We start from the raw sequence: 22,156 nt of genomic DNA on the forward strand, positions 1-22,156 counted from the left end.
CTTAGGCTGAGCTAAAAACTGTTATACTTGACACAGGTCCTTTATATTCTAAATACTGAAATACAAATAAATATTATAAGTTTTTTATCATCAAAATTGATTTAGTATTAAAGAACTTTTGCAAGAAAAATGTCTAATATAATTTTGTGGTATCATTATGATTAAAATAAAGTCTGTGATATTTCTGTTTTGAAGATTAAGTTATGTAATTGAGGGAGTTCTATGTGATTGAGACCACTGACTGTTCTTGCAGGGGGCCTAGTAACTATTTTCAGAACATACATGACATTTCACATTCATCTGGAAATCTAGTTTCAGAAGATTGGTGATCTGTTTTATCATCTAAGAGTACCAGGAAAACAATCGTACACAGAAAATAAAGTCTCTCTTTCTCTCTTTTCTTTTTTGTTTTGTTTTGTTTTGTTTAACAGCCTTTGCTGTTGGAACTCACTTTTTTGAGCAAGCTGTCATGAACTCAAAGAGATCTGCTTGCCTCTGTTTCCCAACTGTGAAGATTAAAGGCGAGCCAAACAATACCTGGCTTAGAAAATTAATATTTTTTTAAAGTAAACATACCCATCTATAAAATTTTTAAAAGGTAATATCTTGAGATCCAAAACTATTTTAGAAAAATAGTAGATAATCTCATTAAATATAAGACATTAAATTTGTGTTTAAAGTTATTCTTAAATTTATGTATAAATATAGTTTTAAAAATCTTAAATACAAAATTGTTTATGAAAAGGGAAGACCCATAGTTTGTTCCTTTTCTGCCTATCAGGTCTAATATCCATGTATCTGAGTAATATAAGAAGCTATTTTGGCCTTTAAAAATTCCAACATCTATTCACACAAGGCATTTAGAAAAAACATTGCCAATTTCCCTGTTAAACTCCTCTGTCTGAAATTACTTACCCTGTATCTATACTTACAATGCAGTTGAATTAAATAAAAAATAGTAATTAAATCAGTAACTAGTAATTATTTTATAGTTATCATAAGCAACAATTACATTTCATTTATAGACAAAAACATTCATCTTCTGACTATTTGCATTTATCTATTTTATCTTTGAATTAGATTATTTACAAAATTTATGTAATATTTTCAGCTGTTTTATAAGGACTGCTGAGTATCAATCAATATTCTGTGATTCTCCCATCTTTGTAAAAATGAATTTCATCTTCTTAAAATTTTATTTATTACAGTTTCTGATCTCCTCAACCAAAAGTCTTGGTAATGCAACAAGAATCTTTTTTAGTTGTGAGAATTTCTACGAATAAGTTGTGCTGAAACTTATTACTTGTTACTCCTTATTCAATGAGCAATTTTTGTATTTTTGGTTTTAGTTCTTAGATAATTATTTGGCTGGGGATGCATGAACAGATTAAAATTTGAAAAAAGTATACATGAATTATCTACTTGTATAAAAATCTCTTATTTTGAAAATGCACTAAGTTTCTAGTTTAATTACTATGGTCCATTTATTACTACTTTCAACAAAGATATTTGCAATTCTTTGGTCTAAACTAATCTTTCTATAATATAAAACATAGATTTAGCAATTTTTAAATCTCATTTCTATTTCTGTATTATAAGCAATCTACCTTCTTATTTTTAGTTTTATTTCCCTCTAGCATGGAAATTCTTTCTTCTGTACTTTATTGTTAGTTTCTCAAGCATATGTATTTGGAAATTCAATGTTTATATTTGTTAACAGTTTTTCCTTTCTAAATTACAAATGATGACCACTTAATAGTTTGTATTAGGAATGCAGTCTTATATATTTGCTTCTTGGAGATTTTTTTCAAAGATCATTTGTTTGTGGCAGTAGGTAATCATTGCAAATTTTGGAATGGAAGCTCTCAGCAGATGTTTTCTGAAACCAAAGAAGACAAAGTTTTACTGCGTTTTGACCAATGCAATCTTATTTTCCAAGTAAATTTCTGGTTTTATTAATTTTCTTTCCTTTCATATTTCTTGCCTCAAATAATTCAGTCATAAACATTACTAGGGAAAAATGTGTTCATAATTTAAAGGGGGTTTAAAAGCCTTGTTTCTAGTGACAAATGATAAGGTTAACCCTCAAAAGATGCACTTAATGATATACAGACTGATCAGTTTATATGTATGAATATATGTGGGTACATCATATGCATGTATGCAGTATGTAATAACAATCGGGAAAAAGTCCTTGAATTTAAATAATAGCAGAGAAGGGTATATTGGAGAGTTTGGTTTGAGGAAAGGAAAAGAAGTAATGTTATTTCATTGGAATCTGAATAAAGGAAGAAAGGAAGGAAGGAAGGAAGAAAAGAAAAAAAAGAAGGAAAGAAAAATTGAAGCAGAAAAGGTTCTGAGTTTTCATTCCTATCATTTCTGATGTGCCAATTTTCCCGCCTTCCATGATGTTTCCTTTCTCAGCATTGGCTCCTTTTTACGGTAGGAACTTTTGACCTAAGTACAACTAAGTTAATTTGGTAAATAAGTATGAAATTATTTGCACTTAGAAAATTTAGGCAAATCCATAAGGAAAAATGTGTGTGCTGAAAACTGGTAAATATACGATTAGAAAAATACAGAATGAAGAAACTCTGGAAAGGAATGTTTAATTCAACACAATGGTTGGGGGAGAAACTTAACCACAATATATCATCAATCATAAATATTCAATGTGAACAATTGTGCCAATGAAAATATTAAACAAAATTATGTTATGATAAATTACATAGAATTAAAGAAACACTTGAGTTTTTAAAAAGAAATAAAAAGTTGATGGAAGATAAATTTAATTGCATTATTTATGTTAAGTCATAACAAAAATCTTTAAAACTTTATTCCTGAAACAATCCTAGTTTTAAAAAAGACAGTAAGAAAATAACTCTGGAAGGCTGCTTCTGCAGTAAAATCCTTGCAGAAAAACCCATAAAGTCAAGTTTGTGGATTATATCTACTTAAAAATTGGAAATAAAATAAATACTTCCAGTTTCATGAAAGAGTGTTAAAAATTTCAGACTGGCTTGGATAAAACAAAAAAGAGCCTTGTGGATATTAAACTGACTGAAGTATAACAAACAAAATGTCAATGTATTTAATGGAGTGCCACAGGGATCAGTGTGAGGGCTGATCTTATTTAACAACTTAATTAATGATCTGTAAGATGGAGAAAACACTATGTTAATGAAATTTATATCTGGTAACAAACTGGACGATGCCAATACCAATTAAGATAGCAAAAATAATTTTAAAGAGGTTGGAGAGTCTGTAATTGTGATAATGAAAAAGTAAAGCATAGGTTTGATCTGTTAGAACTAGAAAACTTTGAAAACAAAAGAAGAATGCTTCCATGTAAAATGTTGGGAGCAAAGTTTCAGGATTTTTTTAAAAGGATAATCATAAACAATTACTCAGAATCTGAACATTTCTTGAGAGTAATATGTTAATAATATATGAACATGATCTAGACTTGTTGGTTCTGATCTGCAGTATTAGCACTCACTTAACTGAGTCTGGGGGATTGGTTCAAGAGACAAGAATACATTACAAAGTCGGTGATATCACAGCCTGGACTATAATTTTTTTTTCAAATATTTAGTTCCTATGTATTTGGTTCCATATTAAAATTATTAAAAAAATTAAAAAGAAACATTATAAAATCTTGAATTTTATCAGGCAGGGTGGTGCATACCTTGAATGCCAGCACTCTGATCTCTATGAGTTATAGACAAGCTTGGTCTACACAGAGAATTCCATGACAGTCAAATTTGGATGGATCAATGAAAATCTAATCCCATCATGATAGATTACACACAAAACTTGATCCTGGTAGTCCTAGTATAAAATTGTATGCAACTCCATTGGAGATAGACTCCACTCCTTATCATCTGATTAAAATTTCTATAACATTGGATAAGGACCCGTCAAGTTCTGCAGCTTTGTTAAATGTCTTGAGACTTGTGTTATTTATTATTTTCCTAAGTCTTATCAGTCTCCCTGCTCCTAACAGGAGGAAACTATTTAGACAAAATAGGTAGCTTGTGTTAAATTAGATGAGACAAATAATATATGACAATTTTCTGACTATAAAAGATATCTACAAAGTCAATTAGGTGAGTTAAGTCAGAGCATAAAAAAATCTACTACTATGTTTTCTATTAATCAAGTCCTGAAGTACTATGTGGATAAACAAATACGGAAAGAATTGGGCATGGAGAGTTCAGCTCCACTATTCCTCTGGCAACAACCTTCTCAGCTGATTCTACTGTAAAACTAGAACCTTACATCTGCCCTATGCTTTCTAGAGTCAGAGTGTAGACTGTTCTTCCTCCTATCAACCTTCATCAGTCACTGAATGTAAAGTTGCCATTCGCAACTGGAATGTGAACCTGAACAACTGAAGAGGATTATTGACAAGGACCATCTGCTTGTAGAACACCCAACAGCTGGGAGGATAATCCTTGGGCGAGAAGAGAATCTGAGTGATGGAGCACAGCATCTGGCACGCTGAATTTCTGTGTGTAGTGCTCTAAACTTCTGTGTGTGATTCTGAAAAGTAAGAAAAGCCCCCCAAAAGGAAGCTTTTGATATGTTAAAACACACCCACATATGCTATAACACATATATATTATATATAACAATAAACACATACACACATAAATGTTAAAACATATATGTGTTTTTGGGGGGAAGAGGTTGTATATTGTAACATATCAGCATGATTAGTTTCTCCCTGAATTCTTGTAGATTCTATTATATGGCAGTGTGTTTGTGTGTGTGTGTGTGTGTGTTGTCATTTTGATATATAATCCTATCTGATACACACATTGAAGTCTCTATTAAATGGAATTATTATTTTCAGTGATAATACAGCTTTAAAATTTCTTTTTTAGGATAATAATTACATTAATAATTGGAGGTTTTAATTTTGGCACAAAGTCTATGTTGTATTTGTCTATCAGAATTAATGAATGAAGTATCAAAGGAATAATGCATATCTTGAGCATGTAATCATTTTGAGGATATAATAGACTTTAAATTGGCATATTTTAGTCTATATTTGAGTTTTTATTGTGTATTTTATGAAGAAATAAATAATATAACTTAAAGAGATAAATAGAATTAACTTTCCTAAGATTACAATGAACTGTAATTATTAACTGTCTCTCTTGTTTGTTAGGAATAAGATTTAAATTTAAAATGCTTTATGAATTATTGAAACTATTTCAGAAAAAGAACACATCAAATTTCATTAGTTTCAATTATCTATGGAAGGTGTTAACCTTGGGGAAGAAACTTGTGAATGTAATGCAAACTGAAATTTTCATTTTCAGTGAAGTATTCATCTCTCCAAGAGAATTAACTTTTCAGTTAAACAAGTACCCTTTAATCAGTGGTGTCTTCTGAACATCTGTCCAAGTTGGCTCATCATGCATAAGAGTTTTATCCCTGCCTAAATTTGAGATTGTGAATTCATAAATGAGGGATCTTATGGCCCAGTTCCAGTCGCCTTCTTTCCTGGGCTCAGTGTCCACATTCCCTTCTGCATTCAATTCCTGTACTAAAGGCTGATTTTTCTCTTCCTGTTTGTCTCAAAGCCTTTGGATCAGCATGAGCATTAAGGCTTTGTCTTCTATGACTTTACCTCAAAGGTTTTGCCTTTCCCTGTGCCACAGTTTTTTTGTCTGTTTAATCATGGATTATTCATATTTCCATATACTTAGTATTGCATAATATTTGAACCCTAAGCATTTTACACTTATATAATAAATTCCCCTTATTTTCAAAGTGCTTAAAGAATATATTGAAAAGAAAATGTAAATTAAAGAGTGGAAGTTAGGAAAACATGCTTCAGAATCAAAAAGGTATTTGACTAAACATTAATAATCAGTATCACTCTTGGCCCATTCCGTAGAAAATATAGCTCATCATAACCCATTTATCTTAATAAAACATCTTATTTTTTAATTTTTTTTAAGTAAATTTTATTAAATTATAAAAGTTTCCATTTCCGCCCCCCCTCCCTACACCCTCCCACTCCCCTCACTCCCCCCCTCCTCCCTCTTCGTCCCCCAGGGCAGTCAGGGTTTCCTGCCCTGTGGGAAGTTCCAGTTCCTTCCCCCTCCCTCCAGGTCCAAGAAGGTGAGTGTCCAAACAGACTGGATCCCCAAAATCCAGTATATGTAGAGGAAACAGGTCCCAGTGTCATAGTCAATGGCTTTTCAGAAAGACTTCGGGCCAGCCACATTTTAAATTCCTCCTTTTAAAATGTGACGGGATTTAGGGTAAGTGTTCTGTTGTTGGAAGTTGCTCATTTGTTCCCCAGCCACTCAGACATTAAATAAACACCCACAGCCTTTATTATTTACAATACTGCTTGACGAATCGCATAAGTGTATTTCTAGCCGGATCTTAAATCCTAAACTAACCCATCTCCATTAATCTGTGCATTACCATGAGGTCATGTCTTACCAGCAAAGTTTCTGGTGATATCCAATGAGGATGTCTGTCTTCTGCAGTTGTGGCTACGTGTCATCTCATTGACTCTGCCTTCTTTCTCTCAGCATTCAATTTAGTTCTCTTGCCTAGCTCTAGTCTGCTACGTTACTGGCCAAAATAGCTTAATTCATTAACCAATAAAAGCAACACATATACAGAGGGACTCCCCACACAATTTCCCCTTTTCTGTCGAAATGTAAAGGAATATTTTAATTTTAACATAGTAAAATTTCATATCAAACAGGTATCAATCAAGAATCACAGTTACAGTATTTATATCTACTTTACCTTTTATCATAAATAATGAAAATTGAAGAAGCACACTTAAAAGAAATTCCACACTCAAAATTGAGAAAGTTAGAGGGTTGTTTATTTAGGGGTAGACTCACAAGTCACAGTCCTCCACAGGAATAGAGTACAGCAACCAAATTCTGCAGCCAGAACAGAGGCTGGACACACACTTCACATCTACATAAATAGTATAAAAGTTCATGCTCAGGTGGACGGGTAGCTTAAAGGCTACTGGTGGTAGAAATTTCTACAGCACCTCTCCCTTTTGTTTAAATAAGAGAGTTCTAAGCCTAATACAAAATTATATGCATTAACAACAAATATATCAAGCAAGAAACATGTGATAAATGATTTAATAATTATCTCATTCTAATGAGTTTAAGTCTTGCATAATAAATAACTTGGCCAAATCATGAGAGGAAAGTAACTACAACTATCTATTCTTCAACACCATTAAAGATCCGAGAGGGGAAATAATATTCCCTGACTAAGCAGGAAATGAATCAAGCAGCTTCCAAAAATGTACAACAAATAACAGAAACAACTGGCTACCTAGGCAATCACCCATAGTCTCATTTGCGACATTGAAGCAACCAATTTTGGCTAGGGCCTAGAGAAACTGACAATCTATTCTTCAACTCTATCAAAGACTCCAGAAGGATATAATGTTACCTACATAAACAGGAAGTGCATTGTAAGCAACTTGCAAAACTCTAGAATGCAGAGACAACTCATTTTCTGGACAGTCACCCAAAATTCTTCTGTAACATTGGGGTACCCATCTTCAGCCTAGAAAGTACCCATAGTACCTGGCAGACTTCTCCATAAACCTGGAAATCTCAAAGACAGTTCCACTGTCATTCACTTTCCTCTGTGTCCTGCAGAACTTCTGACAGACTCTTTTATGAAGCAGGAACCACAAAGGACCGTCTCACTTTTAGGCAAGTTCAGTAGTCATTTTTCTGTGGGTCCTAAATGTCCAGTTCATACAGTATAACATCAAGCAGTCTAGGAAAGAGTAGTTTCTTGCCCAAATGCTAGCAAACTCCCTGAGAAGTCTCTTTGATATCCTCATACTCTTGAAGTAGATTGGTGCTGCCAGGAACAGACGTGTCTTATTTAAATGAAAAGTTTTAAGTTCTTAAAACATTTAAATGCCATATTCTGTTAGTTTTTGAAAGGTTTAAAGAATACCTATCCATATAAAATATATATCTATACATCTAGAAAATCTAACTAACATGGGTAACAAGCTTGACTATTATATATAACTATCAATCTGTATTTCTTAATTACACATTACATTTTTAAATGAGCTGCACAAACACAATACCTTAATCAAGAACAGAATTAAACATATAACCAAATTGACCTTAAATGTGCATCAATAGACCAAGATCCATACCAATGCAAAGTGTCAATCTCTATAGCAAACTCCACTTTAAAGGTAAATTAACATTCATAAATAATATTTTGTAATTGGGCATAGTTCTTTCCTAACTATTTTTCTTTGGGGCATTCTAATGGAGACCTTTCTGTTGGTCTTGGTTCATCAAACCACTTAGCCTGGAAGGAATCCACAGGATCTCATCCTCTGTGGAATCAAAAGCAGAACCTCTTTTCCAAGTAATGTGTCCTGAGACATGTTACTGGCACATTCATCTGGCATGAAAAAGTAACAGGTACATTTTTCACATTTAGAGGTTTTAATAATGTATTAATATTTAAATTAATTTTAAAAACTACATGTGCTTTCATTTCTTTAAAACAGCCTATAACATCATGTGTGTATGTATACATACAAATATGTTCATAAACATATATATAATAAAAACTTGAGGAATGATATATATCAAATAACTTTGGGATAGAATTTGATGATGAAATTATGAATATGTGCTTATTTATTTGTGCCTATGTGTATGTGTGTGTATATGCATGGTGTATGTGACAATGTGCATAAGCATGTATATATTCTTATGTGTCCATGTGCATGTGTGTATGCTTTAATCTCAAATGCTAAATCGAAAATACAACCCTCACCCTTAAGGTATGATTACTGAATACCTTAAGGGGGTCAAAAGACTGTAAGAGCCAGTGTATTACAGAGTTCCCATCTTGATTTTGTCTTCTAGGAGTATAAGAAACATCCACAAAATGTCCTCAATATGGCTTTCTAAATATGAGCTGATCAGGTACAAGAACCTACCAGGATTCAAGCCTAAACAAATAGTTACAGGTAACTAAAGAATGTAGAGATGGGTATTTATAGACTTCCCCAGCTAAGAGCACACTGACTGCTTTTTCAGTACCAAATACTCATCCGTGAAAACTTACATAAAAGTGGCAATACACAAGTTGAGCATATCATATTTGTATATTAAGGGATATATAAGAAATTATACCTCAAAACAATAAATTTCTTATAAGATTTACATATACTTAGATTTATCCATATACATATACACATATATATTTGTGTGTGTATTTATTATTATCTTTTTTACTTAAAAGAGAAAATTGCTTGGCACTCACAAATGTGTTTTCTGTCAGTTATGTGCTGTAATTAGTGATGGGTAATGTAATGAAGACCTCAGAGAGGCTCTGGCATAATATAAATGACATGTAAGCTTTTCCCTAGGTTTTGACTTATTATGAGAATTATTAGGAAACTACCCTTCATATAATTGGATAAATAATCTAAAGCCATTGAAGTACAAAATTAATACGGATATTGTTATGCCCAGATCTGCAAAGTCCCCTAAAAATCAACAGGAGACTGAGTGCCCTATGTAAAAGCAAAGAGCCTTTATTTTATAGAAGTTTGTAAACTTGGTCTCTCCATGTGTCCAATGTATTGGAATAATGGGTGAGTCTGGATCTCAGTTAGAGTTAGGTTTTTATAGTAGGAAAGTTGGGAGTGAGGAATTTCTAAGGTTCAGGACCCCTGACAGATTGACATTTGTCTAGGGTTGTCCTGGCATATGTGTGCTGGCAGGTAATTCTATCTCCAATAGTTAGAACGTTAGTATTTTCCTTTGGATGGTCTGTTCTTGGGTGGTGCCTGAATTTGTGGTCCTTACTGCAACCAGGTATTGCCTCAGGTTAAACAACTGAGACTCAGGTTCTATTAAGCTTATGGTGGCTAGGTCCAATACTGGCAGGTGATAAAGGTGTTTCTGACTTTAGCTAATCTGACCGGTGTAAAATGGTATCTCATAGTTGTTTTGATTTGCATTTTGATGTTGAGCATGACCTTAAGTGTCTTTTGGCCATTCGGAGTTCTTCTGTTGAGAATTCTCTGTTCAGATCAGCACCCCATTTTTTAATTGGGTTAATTAGAGTTTTATTGTCTAGTTTCTTGAGTTCTTTGTATATTTTAGAGATCAGGCCTTTATCTGATGAGGGGTTGGTGAAGATCTTCTCTCAGTCAGAAGGTAGCCTTTTTGTCTTACTGACAGTGTCCTTTGCTTTACAGAAGCTTCTCAGTTTCAGGAGGTCCCATTTATTCATTGATTCTCTTATTGTCTGTTCTACTGGGGTTCTACCTAGGAAGTGGTCTCCTGTGCCTATGTCTTGTAGACTACTTCCCACTTTCTCTTCTATCTGGTTCAAAGTGGTCTTTGTTCAAAGTGATTAATGTTGAGGTCTTTAATCCATTTATACTTGATTTTTATGCATGGTGATAGATATGGATCTACTTTCATTCTTCTACAAGTTGACATCCAGTTATGCCAGCACCATTTGTTAAAGATGCTTTCCTTCTTCCATTGCATACCTTTAGCCCCCTTGTCGAAAATCAAGTGTTCATAAGTTTGTGGGTTAATAGCTGGGTCTTCTATTCGATTCCATAGGTCGACTTCTCTGTTCTTATGCCAGTACCAAGCTGTTTTCAATACTGTAGCTGTGTAATAGAGTTTGAAGTCAAGGATGGTTATACCTCCAGACGTTCCGTTATTATATAAGATTGTTTTGGCTATCCTGGGTTTTTTGTTTTTCCATATAAAATTAATTATTATTCTCTCAAGGTCTGTGAAGAAGTTTGATGGGATTTTGATGGGGATTGCATTGAATCTATAGATTGCTCATGGTAGAATTGCCATTTTTACTATGTTGATCCTCCCAATCCAAGAGCAAAGGAGATCTTTCCATTTTCTGGTATCCTCCTCAATTTCTTTCTTCAAAGACTTAAAGTTCTTGTCAAATTGGTCTTTCACTTCCTTGGTCAGAGTTATCCCAAGATATTTTATGCTATTTGTGGCTATCGTGAGAGGTGAAGTTTCTCTGATTTCCCTCCCTGCTTCTTTATCCTTTGTGTATAGGAGGGCAGCTGATTTTTTGGAGTTGATCTTGTATCCTGCCACATTACTAAAGGTGTTTATCAGTTGTAGGAGTTCTTTGGTAGAGGGGGGTCGCTTATGTATGCTATCATATCGTCTGCAAATAATGAGAATTTAACTTCTTCCTTTCCAATTCGAATCCCTTTGATCCCCTTATATTGTCATATTGCTATTGCTAGAACTTCTAGCACTATATTGAAGAGGTATGGGGAGAGTGGACAGCCTTGTCTTGTTCCTGATTTCAATGGAATGGCTTTGAGTTTCTCTCCGTTCAGTTTGATGTTAGCTGTCGGCTTGCTGTAAATAGCTTTTATTATATTTAGGTATGATCCTTGTATTCCCCAATCTCTCCAACTCCTTCATCATAAAGGGATGTTGGATTTTGTCAAATGCTTTTTCAGCATCTAATGAGATGATCATATGTTTTTTTTTTCTTTCAGTTTATTTATATGATGGATTACATTGATGGATTTGCGTATGTTGAACCAGTCCTGCATCTCTGGAATGAAGCCTACTTGATCATAATGGATAATTTTTCTAATGTGTTCTTGGAATCGGTTTGCCAGGATTTTGTTGAGAATTTTTGCGTCGATGTTCATGAGTAAGATTGGCCTGTAATTCTCTTTCTTGGTTGTGTCTTTATGTGGTTTTGGTATCAGGGTAACTGTAGCTTCATAAAAAGAGTTTGGCAATGAATCTTCTCTTTCTATATTGTGAAATACTTTAAGGAGTATAGGTATCAGCTCTTTTTGAAAGTTCTGGTAGAATTCTGCAGTGAAACCATCTGGCCCTGGGCTTTTTTTGTTCGGGAGGTTTTTGATAACCGCTTCTAATTCTTCGCGACTAACAGGTCTATTTAGATTGTTCACCTGGTCTTAATTTAACTTTGGTAAATGGTATTTATCTAAAAACCAATCCATTTTTCGTACATTTTCCAACTTTGTGGCATATAAACTTTCATAGTAAGATCTAATGATTCTCTGAATTTCCTCTGTGTCTGTTGTTTTGTCCCCCTTTTCATTTCTGATCTTATTAATTTGGGTGTTCTCTCTCTGCCGTTTGATTAGTTTGGCTAGGGGTTTGTCAATCTTGTTGATTTTCTCCAAGAACCAACTTTTTGTTTCGTTGATTTTTTGGATTGTTTTCTGTGTTTCTATTTTGTTGATTTCAGCCCTCAGTTTGATTATTTCCAATCTTCTACTCCTCCTGAGAGAGTCTGCTTCTTTTTTTCCAGAGCTTTCAGCTTTCTTTTTTTTCAGAGCTTTCTCCAATATGTGCTTTCTCCGTTTTCTTTAATTGGGCACTTAGTGCTATGAACTTTCCTCTTAGCACTGCTTTCATTGTGTCCCATAGATTTGAGTATGTTGTGTCTTTATTTTCATTAAATTCAAGGAAGACTTTAACTTCTTTCTTTATTTCTTCCTTGACCCAGGGATGATTCAGTAGTTGACTGTTCAATTTCCACACGTTTTTAGGCTTTCTGGTGTTAGAATTGTTATTGAATTCTAACTTTATTCCGTGGTGATCTGACAAGACACAGGTGGTTACTAATATTTTTTTGTATCTATGGAAGTTTGATTTGTTACCGAGTATGTGGTCAATTTTCGAGAAGGTTCCATGAGCTGCAGAGAAGAAGGTACCTGGCAGACTTCTCCATAAACCTGGAAATCTCAAAGACAGTTCCACTGTCATTCACTTTCCTCTGTGTCCTGCAGAACTTCTGACAGACTCTTTTATGGGTGGAATGTTCTATAGATATCTGTTAAGTCCATTTGATTCATTACCTCTAGTAATTCTCTTATTTTTCTGTTGAGTTTCTGTTTGATTGACCTGTCCATTGGTGAGAGAGGTGTGTTGAAGTCTCCTACTATTAGTGTGTGTGGTTTGATGACTGCCTTGAGTTCTAAAAGTTTTTCTTTTACATAAGTGGGTGCTTTTATATTAGGGGCATAGATATTCAGGATTGAGACTTCCTCCTGATGAATTGTTCCTGTTATGAGTATAAAATGTCCATCTCCATCTCTTCTGATTGATTTTAGTTTGAAGTCAATTTTGTTAGATATTAGAATGGCCACACCCGCTTGTTTCTTAGGTCCATTTGCTTGGAAAACCTTTTGCCAACCCTTTACTCTGAGTAGATGTCTATCTTTGTGGTTGAGGTGTGTTTCTTGTAAACAGCAGAATGTTGGATCCTGTTTTCGTATCCAATCTCTTAGTCTGTGTCTTTTTATAGGTGAATTGAGTCCATTAATATTAAGTGATATTAATGACCAGTGGTTGTTGATTCCGGTTATTATTTTTGTGTGTGTGTCTGTAGTAGAGTTTGTGTGTTTCTCTTCTTTGAGTTGTGGTTGTGAAGGGTCGCTAAATGTCTGGGTTATTGTAGGCAGTGATGGCAATGTTGGATTCCTTGGGTTGCAATTTTCCTTCTATTACTTTCTGTAAGGCTGGATTTGTGACTACGAATTGTTTAAATTTATTTTTATCCTGGAATATTTTGTTTTCTCAGTTGATAGTGAACGATAGCTTGGCTGGTATAGCACCTCTTCAAAGACTTGTTTTGCGTTTTGCTTTTGTTTTGCAATTTGTTCTTATTAGAACTATTAGGTGAACTTTTGGCTTAGCACATAGTCGGGAACAATGGTGGGCAGCCAGTTATTCAAAATAAACCTCCTGTCTGATACTCAGAAACTGGGAAAAACAAATGCAACGATATCCAACCCTTAGTAAGTTAATAGCAACAACAAGTAAATGAATGTTCATAGTGGACTTTGATGAACACTGCATGCCCAATTCTCTAATGCAAAAGAAATCTGTTAAATCCAGCCTATTTATGTTTTCTAATGACACTATGTTGAAACTTTGTAAAGTTTCCAAAATTGGTATGTATTTTAATTAATTCACCAGTAATGTTGCATTAATAATTAGAAATTTAGTTCAATTATTATTATGATAGTCTTTGATGTGCTGTGGGTGCTCCTCTGGCGAATAGCCTTTAAGATACCGGCCCTCTTGGGGGTGGTCTCTCATACTATAAATGCAGCTGTAAAGCATACACTCTCTTTCTTGCTTCTGGCTCTCACTCCAGGTTGCTAGAATCTGTGCCTGTTCCCTGTTCATGCAAAGGACTATGATCTAGGACAGCCATCTGTGAGTCTCCACTAAATAAATAACCCTTTATTATACATAATTCTCAAATAGTGTGGAATTATTTGTATCTTCCCCATCAAGAATGGATTTAAATTTTTCTCCACCTTTTGAATAATACATTTTATTAAAAGTAAGTGTGGACAGTCTTTAAGTACAATGAAATTAATAAAATGATAGAGGTTTTCTTTTTTGTATAAAGTTATTGAAATTTTGGATTTAATTACTCTTCTAGGTGTATATACACACATAAATACATACATATATAAAATTACTTATCTGTAACAATAAATACAGATAATATAAGTAAACATAAAAACAGAGATGGTGTGATAGCTTAATGAATAAAGTGTTCACTTTGCCAGCAGGAGGACTCTCTTTCAGATCCATGGGAGCACCCATACATTTGTATGTAACCCTGACACTTACGAAGCAGCAAAAATACAAAAATCTCCATGGAGCTGAATAGCCAGCTACCCAGTCACTCACCAAACTAGAGATTCACTGACAGTCCATGTTTCAAAAAGAGAGCTAAAGAGCAGCATTGAAGAACACTCTGTGCCCAAATATATTTATAAAGATGCACATAAATTAATTTATACTTTAAATACATAAAAATTCCATTATTTTTTGTTCTAAAGTTTAAATTTAACTGTAGAGTTTTCTTCACCTCCACAAAAGGGCGTCATCTATTAACTTTGACTGTGCTCATAAAAATTTAGAGAATTGTAATGTTAGTGTTACATAGTATCAATACTGTGTCGGATGAATACTATGATGTACAAACAAGGATAATGCATATGTTTTCATATGTTTTCCTCTTTCTGGCATAGGACATTTTGGGTATATAGATCTACAGAATCCCCATTAAAGCACATGTCGTATGTGCACAATTATGAAAGTCTCTAATATGCATTCCATCTGAAATGTTTTAATTAAATCAAACATAGTGATTATGTAAGAAAAGATTCCATGAAAATCATCTAAGATCAGGTTAGATATATTAAAAAGTTGAGGACTTGCAATGAAAATTTGAAATGACAAATCAGGAGACTATTCTTGCTAATCCTCCTAAAATATCAGAGCAGCAAGAGTACAGTGACAAAAGGTGAGGTAGAAAGGTGAGACCAAGATTAAAAATGCAAATGGAAACACAAACAGTAACACACTGAAAGCAACAATAGGAGAACTAAGAATATTACCTTCAACTGTTTCTAATTTGGGCATAGGGTTTGTTGCTGAATTATTTTGAGAGAGATAAGAGTGTATATAGAAATAATGATCGCTGGGGAGGGGTTAGTGGCTGCCTTTAATCCTAGCACCTGGAAGGCAGAGGCAGAGGGATCCCTACAAACTTCAGACCAGCCTGGTCTACAGAATGAGTTTCAGGACAGTCAGGGTTGCCAGCCAGAGAAACCCTGTCTAGAAAAAAATAATGTTTTCCTTGAATTAAAGGGATGATAATGGTCATTTAATTAATTCTCTGATATTTTCCAATAGCACACACTGATCAAATTTATTTTTCTTCCCCTAAGTCTTTCCAGAACTACTCCTCCTTTCCCTATCAACTCAAGTTTCTGGATTTGTTTTTGTTTCCAAAATCCTTCAAGATCAATTTGTGTTTTCTAAAGGTTTTTAGATATGTGGACTTCCGCTGGAGGCTGGCTAACTTACTAGGGGCTATCCTGTCAGAAAAGTCTCTCCCTTTCCCAGAAGTGAAGAACTTCCAAAAGCTCTACAGCTTGGCTTATAATTTTGTGTTCAAGTCATGTTTCCATGCAAAGACTTGGTCTAGTCAGGCTAGCATCCATTTTGTGCAGGCTATTACAGCAACATAGAGTTCATATATTCAACTGCCAAGCTGTGTTCAAAGGACATCATTTCCATGTAATAATATACAACCTCTGGTTCTGATACCATTTCTGCCTCTTCTTCAACACTGTTCCCAGGGATTTGGAAGAATGGGATATGGGTATGAACATTCTTTAGTCTTTTTTACCTTGTACCGTAGTTAAATAAGGTTCTCTGTAATAATTACTGTCTACTACAAACAAGCTTCTTAAATCAAACTTTAGAGAAACACTAGACTATGAATTTCAAGATACATCATAGGAAATTTGTTTGATACTATGTACATTTACCAGCATAGTAATAGTATACTTGCCCACAATGGTCTATGACCTTTCTAAGAGTAGGTTCTTAGGACAATTATTGTGACAGGTATGTTTGTATGCATAGATTGAAGTGCAGTTAAATTTGATTCGAAAGTAGTTAATTACTCTCCATGATATTTTTTTTCACTCCCATAACAATTGGCCTATCTTGTCAGACCAATTCTTATTGAAGCTAAAATTCATTGTCATGTATGTCTGAGATAATTTTTCTTCTCTTGTAGCATCCATGGCAGCTATGAGAACTTACAAATCTAACCAGGATGGATTAATCTTCCAGGTATTATTACCATGAGTTTTCCATTTTCTATTTGTTAAGTATACAGTGTTTTCAGATTTCAGGGCTTACCATAAAATTCTGGAGGTTAAGCAACAATAATGAAAATAACCTGTAATATTTTGGAATCTATGTAACATCAGTGGCCAACAATCTTAAGAGCAAACTAGATGTTAAAAAAAAAAACTTTTTATTTAGTTTTAGTTCCATAGGTTCATGGTCTAGACCATAAATTTCTAATTTGAAAGTTTAATTTTTTCTGTATTTGAACTTTCTAAATTGTTTTTCTTACCTTTCTGTATTTCTAAATGATTCTTTTACACTACCTATAACTATTGAAAATAATATCAGAAAAATGTTTTGAGAAAATATTTCCTGGTGTTTTTTTTGGTGGGGGAGGTAGATGGGGTGGCATGGTGTTTCTAAGTAGGGATTACTTTATTGAGTCAATACCAAGACTTCCAAGGAACTTCTTGAGTTCTCTCAGATATGTCTATGTAGTAATTTTTCTGCACTGGTCTCAGATGTTAGGTAAGAGTATGCAGTTCTGTAAGCAGTTCAGACATGGAAGATCTCTGAGAAAATACATCTATAGCACAGGTCTCATAAGATAAGTATAAAGTCTAACTTTTATGAATCCAACATCAAACCCTGTTTTTATTGATATTCAAACTTTGAATTTCTCTCTGATTTTAAAATCACCTATATTTGAAAGGAATTGGAAGTAACATATAATTTATTATGATAGAAATGTGAAACATTATATATACGTGTGTGTGTGTGTGTGTGCGTGAATCAGTAATATATGTTAAAATAAATGTGTCATGTTTATATTCTGTTCCAATGTTTGCTTAAAGTACTTAAAATTTTCCATTTTATATGACAATAGCTGAGTGATCCCAATACACCTTATGTGAAATAACAAAGCATGGCAAGTTGGAGAGATAGACCATGATGATTTAAGACAGTGAAACTTTAGTGTAGATCTTATGAAATAATGAGAAATATGAGAAAAAAGTATATTGATATATAATGCCCTTAAAGGGAAAATTCTAGTAAGACAGTAAAAGTATAATGAACAAATTGAATTACACAACTTGAATTATTAAAGTCTAAATCAATTAAGGAATATAATCTTTCACACTTTAAAAACTTTCAAAGAAAAGTTTTGAATAATGAATGAAATATTAAAGACTTCAAATAGACTTTGTTTTATAAGCAATAAAATAAATGTCTAATGGTTTTAAGTGCAACTGAACTAGGAAGCTAGACATATAAAATAAAAAAAACACAATTGCTTTTCTTGTTTTTATTTCTTATATTTTCTTTGTATACCTGTCAAATGTGTGCCTTCCAATAGTGTCCTTCTGCATCTCCAAGTGATGTCCTGGGTAGAGGTAATGTCTGCAGATGCTCTAGTTGTCAGAGCTACTTTCAAGAAGTATCTTCAGGGTGTCTTTCATAGGCATTAACTTAGGTTGTCATATTTTCTTCAAGTTGACCTTACAACCTGTTTGCCATGTACAGCAATTTGGCTTGGTTTTAGAGCCTGTTGTTTGGGAACAAAAGGAGCCCTTGTCTCATGTCATTTTGTACCACATAGCCTTGCAAAGTTGGCATACTATTCTTGTCATGGACTCGCAGCATGTTCTGTTTTATTTTATGAATTTGAATGGTTATTTAAAAAAAAAACTAAATACAAATTAATCCTTTCTAGTAGTAAAGCTCAGGGAATACATTATAAAGAGGAATTATACCAGATCAAGCTTAAATATATGTAATTCTTAAACTGTATATCACTTTTAAACATTTATATTTTAAGACACTACTTAAATCTGATGGATGGTAAAAAGGAATTGCCGCTCATAAAATATCTTCAATGTCTTTCAGCAAACATATTTTTAATTTTTAAATATTTAGTGAATTTAATATTTTGGTAGAGTTTTGTAAAACAAGCATTGGGCTGGAAATATATTTGAAAAATATTTTAGTATTATTTTCTAAGGCTGTCATTTTAAAACTGTCTCCATTCTAGAGCTAAAGGAAATCTTAAACTGCCAATTTTGTTTTCATAATCAGGTCAAACAAGAATGAAATCCACTTTCCAGGCAAACAGAATATGCTTGCTGTTGTCATGTCACATAAATCGTGAAGCATCAGGTAGGCTTCTGTGTTTCCTAGCTGGTTATCTGCGATGCTCTATTTTTTAATTGTTGATTTCTGCTGTGTTTACGTAAGTTCCAGTTCTTATTTTTGTTTTGTGGACACAATACATATTTATATTTTTTAAAAAGAGGAATACCCTATTAAAATACCAATGTTGTGAGCTAGAAAGGCAGTTGAGCCGTTTAAAACTCTTCTGCTTGTGAATCCCATGTTTGATTCTCAGTACTTACATAAATGTTCACAACCTTCTGTAACTAGACTTCTACTGGATCCAAGCCCCTGAACTGACCTCTGACGACATCGGACACACATGTGGTCTACAAATATCCAGGCAGGCAAAAACCCAAACATATTAAAATAATTTTAAAAATTAAACACCATAAATACAAGGTGCACATTTGACTGAATGTTGAATATCAGTATACATAGATGCACTCAGAATTCTATTATTGGGGTACTAGTATCCATAGTGACCAGTACTCCCATGTTTACAAATTTGATACAAGAACATTAGAAAGTCGTTTTTTTTTTCTTCAAAAGAAGCGATATCTAGTATTATCTTTACTGTAATTGTTTGAATGAGAATGCCCCCCATTAGCATTCATATTTGAATACTCTGGACCAAGTTGATGGAAATGATTGGAAAAGTTTATATTTGGGCTTGTTGGAGGAGATACTCAGCCTGAGTAATAGTATTTTTATGTATGTTTTCTGGACTGAAAATTTAGTATTAGATGACTGACACTTTTTTCTTTGTGTTTGGGGGAGAGACTATTTCTCCTCCTCAGCGTTTCTTAGTTGGCTGTAGTCTTTTGTGCATAGTAAAGGTCTCATTAGTTGCCCCACTACTCATGTCAGTTGTTACTATGTTTGTTCAATTCATGTTCAAGCAATTATGTTAATGGTATTTTATGGGTGTAGCTTCTGATATTCCTAGGAGATGAATATAATTGCAATTAATGAATAAAGAGGTTATGGATTAGAAAAGAGAGTAAGAAGGAACTTAACTATGCAACTTGGAGAGAGCAAAGATAATGGGGAAATGATGTAATTATAATTTCAAATGCTTATAGAAATAATAAAATAAATAATAACTAAACTATAAAATAAAAAAGGGCTGTGCCATTCTCAGTTTTTGCTCTCTGCTTCCTACTTATGAATCATGATGCAAGCTACAAGTTACTGCTTCAGTACCATGCATGCCTGTCTATGTTGGAGGGAGCCGCTTGTTTGTCCCAGCCACCCAGAAACAAAATAATCATACAGAAACTGTATTAATTTATTCACTATTTGGCCCATTAGCCCTATCTTCTTATTGGCTACCTCTTACATCTGAATTTAACCCATCTCTATTAATCTGTATATCACCATGAGGTTGTGTCCTAACATCAAAGTTTCAACACATCTATCTCCAGCAGTGACTGCTCCATGGTGTCCCACTAACTCTGCCTCTTTCTCCCAACATACCATTTAGTTTTCCCCACCAACCTAAGTTTAGCCCTATCAACAGGCCAAGGTAGTTTCTTTATTCATTAACGGTAATCACAGCACACAGAGGGGAGTCCCACATCATGTCTTCCATCATGCTCACTGCCATGATGGTTGTGGACTCTAAACCTCTGAAATCAAGTTGGCTTGGTCATGTTGTCTTATCACCACAATTGAAAAAAGTAAGACCTATGAAGTCTACTTGTCTACCTGCCTCTCTGCCATAAGAGAGATGTAAGGAACTAGATTCATCTCCATTTTTTTCAATGATTCAATAAAATGAGTGAGATTTAATAGACTATCATAAGATCTTATTTTATTTAATATACAGTTTCAGCTTTGCCTTGGTTTATTCTAGAAAATTTGAATAAAAGTATACATGATTTGGTCAATAATGTATAACATATTTGCAGGTCAATTTTATTTGCAGATTTGGAAATTGCAGGGTAGTGACATTAAATATATTTAAGAAAACTTTTCCTTAGAACTTACCAAAAAGTTAGTGTTTGCATTCAACTAGGGTAGCCAGACTTAAGATAAAAAAATATAAGATGAACAATTAAATTTCAATTTATTTGATAAAATAGGAAATACATTATGACTGTACCATGATATTGTTATTTAAATATCATTGGACACTTTTACTTTTACTATGACATGTAAAAGTTATAAATGTCTTCACAGATATGCTTATCACAGAAAACCAATGAAAAACAGAGAAAATTTTTCTTAATCTAGTGAAGAGCTGAGCTTATAGACAATGTATAATCTTCAATTTTGGAGATTAAGTCATACAAGAAGTCAGCTTGGATCTAATACGAAACAGAAAAAAAGTATTGTACTGTCAATAAACTTGTAGTTCTTTATAACATAGATTAAAAAACTTTCAGAAAATAACACAAAATTAAACCAAAGTTATTTAAATGAATAATCATCATGACAAATGAAATTTCTTTTGGTACAATGAGTAATTCACATTTGGAATCCATTCACATGACCCATATGTTCAAAAAATAAAAACTGCAAATGCAACGAGGCTTTCTCCAGTGAGGCAGAAAATCTGCTATATGCAAGTAATCCATTAACATGGAGCATCTTCAAATGTCTTTTGAAAATAGGAAACAAACAATCAAACAGTAAAGGGAACCAAATTTGCAGCTAGAAACATTTTTAATGTTGAAACTGCAATATCATAGGTCAAGACAAAACAAAAATGGGCTCTTCATTAATTCATAATAAACATTGCAATTAAAATCCTAATGTGTACAATAAAAAGATATAAATTATAGATTATGAAGAAATAGAACTGTTGATCCATAAATGGTATCATTCTCTGTCTCTAAATATATTTCTCTCAAATGGCAAATAAATAAGTAATAAACAACACAGCATACCAAAAAACCCACAAACGAACAAATGAACAAATTCTGTATTGAATACCAAATACAGCAATATGTAGGCATGGGGGTAATACGTAATATTCAAGTAATATTTATATAACAAAAATAACCTATTGGAGTTAAAATGTTTAAAATTGCTAATTATAGAACAATAAAAGAACTAATTATGTAAGAGAACATATATATGCATATGTGGAAAGCCTTTAAATCCTTGTGAAAAGACAGTGAAGATTTTCACAAATAGAAAGATACATTATCACACATATTTGAACAACTGATGCAGTTAGGATGCCATTATTTTGTGTAGGATAGCCTCGTGAGCTTTTACCTATTTTCAAGAAATTGCCTTTCATCAGATGGAGACCATTGTAGAACACTAGG

This window comes from Myodes glareolus, chromosome 12, assembly GCF_982192425.1.
Source record: "Myodes glareolus chromosome 12, mMyoGla1.1, whole genome shotgun sequence".
Classification (NCBI taxonomy): domain Eukaryota; kingdom Metazoa; phylum Chordata; class Mammalia; order Rodentia; family Cricetidae; genus Myodes; species Myodes glareolus.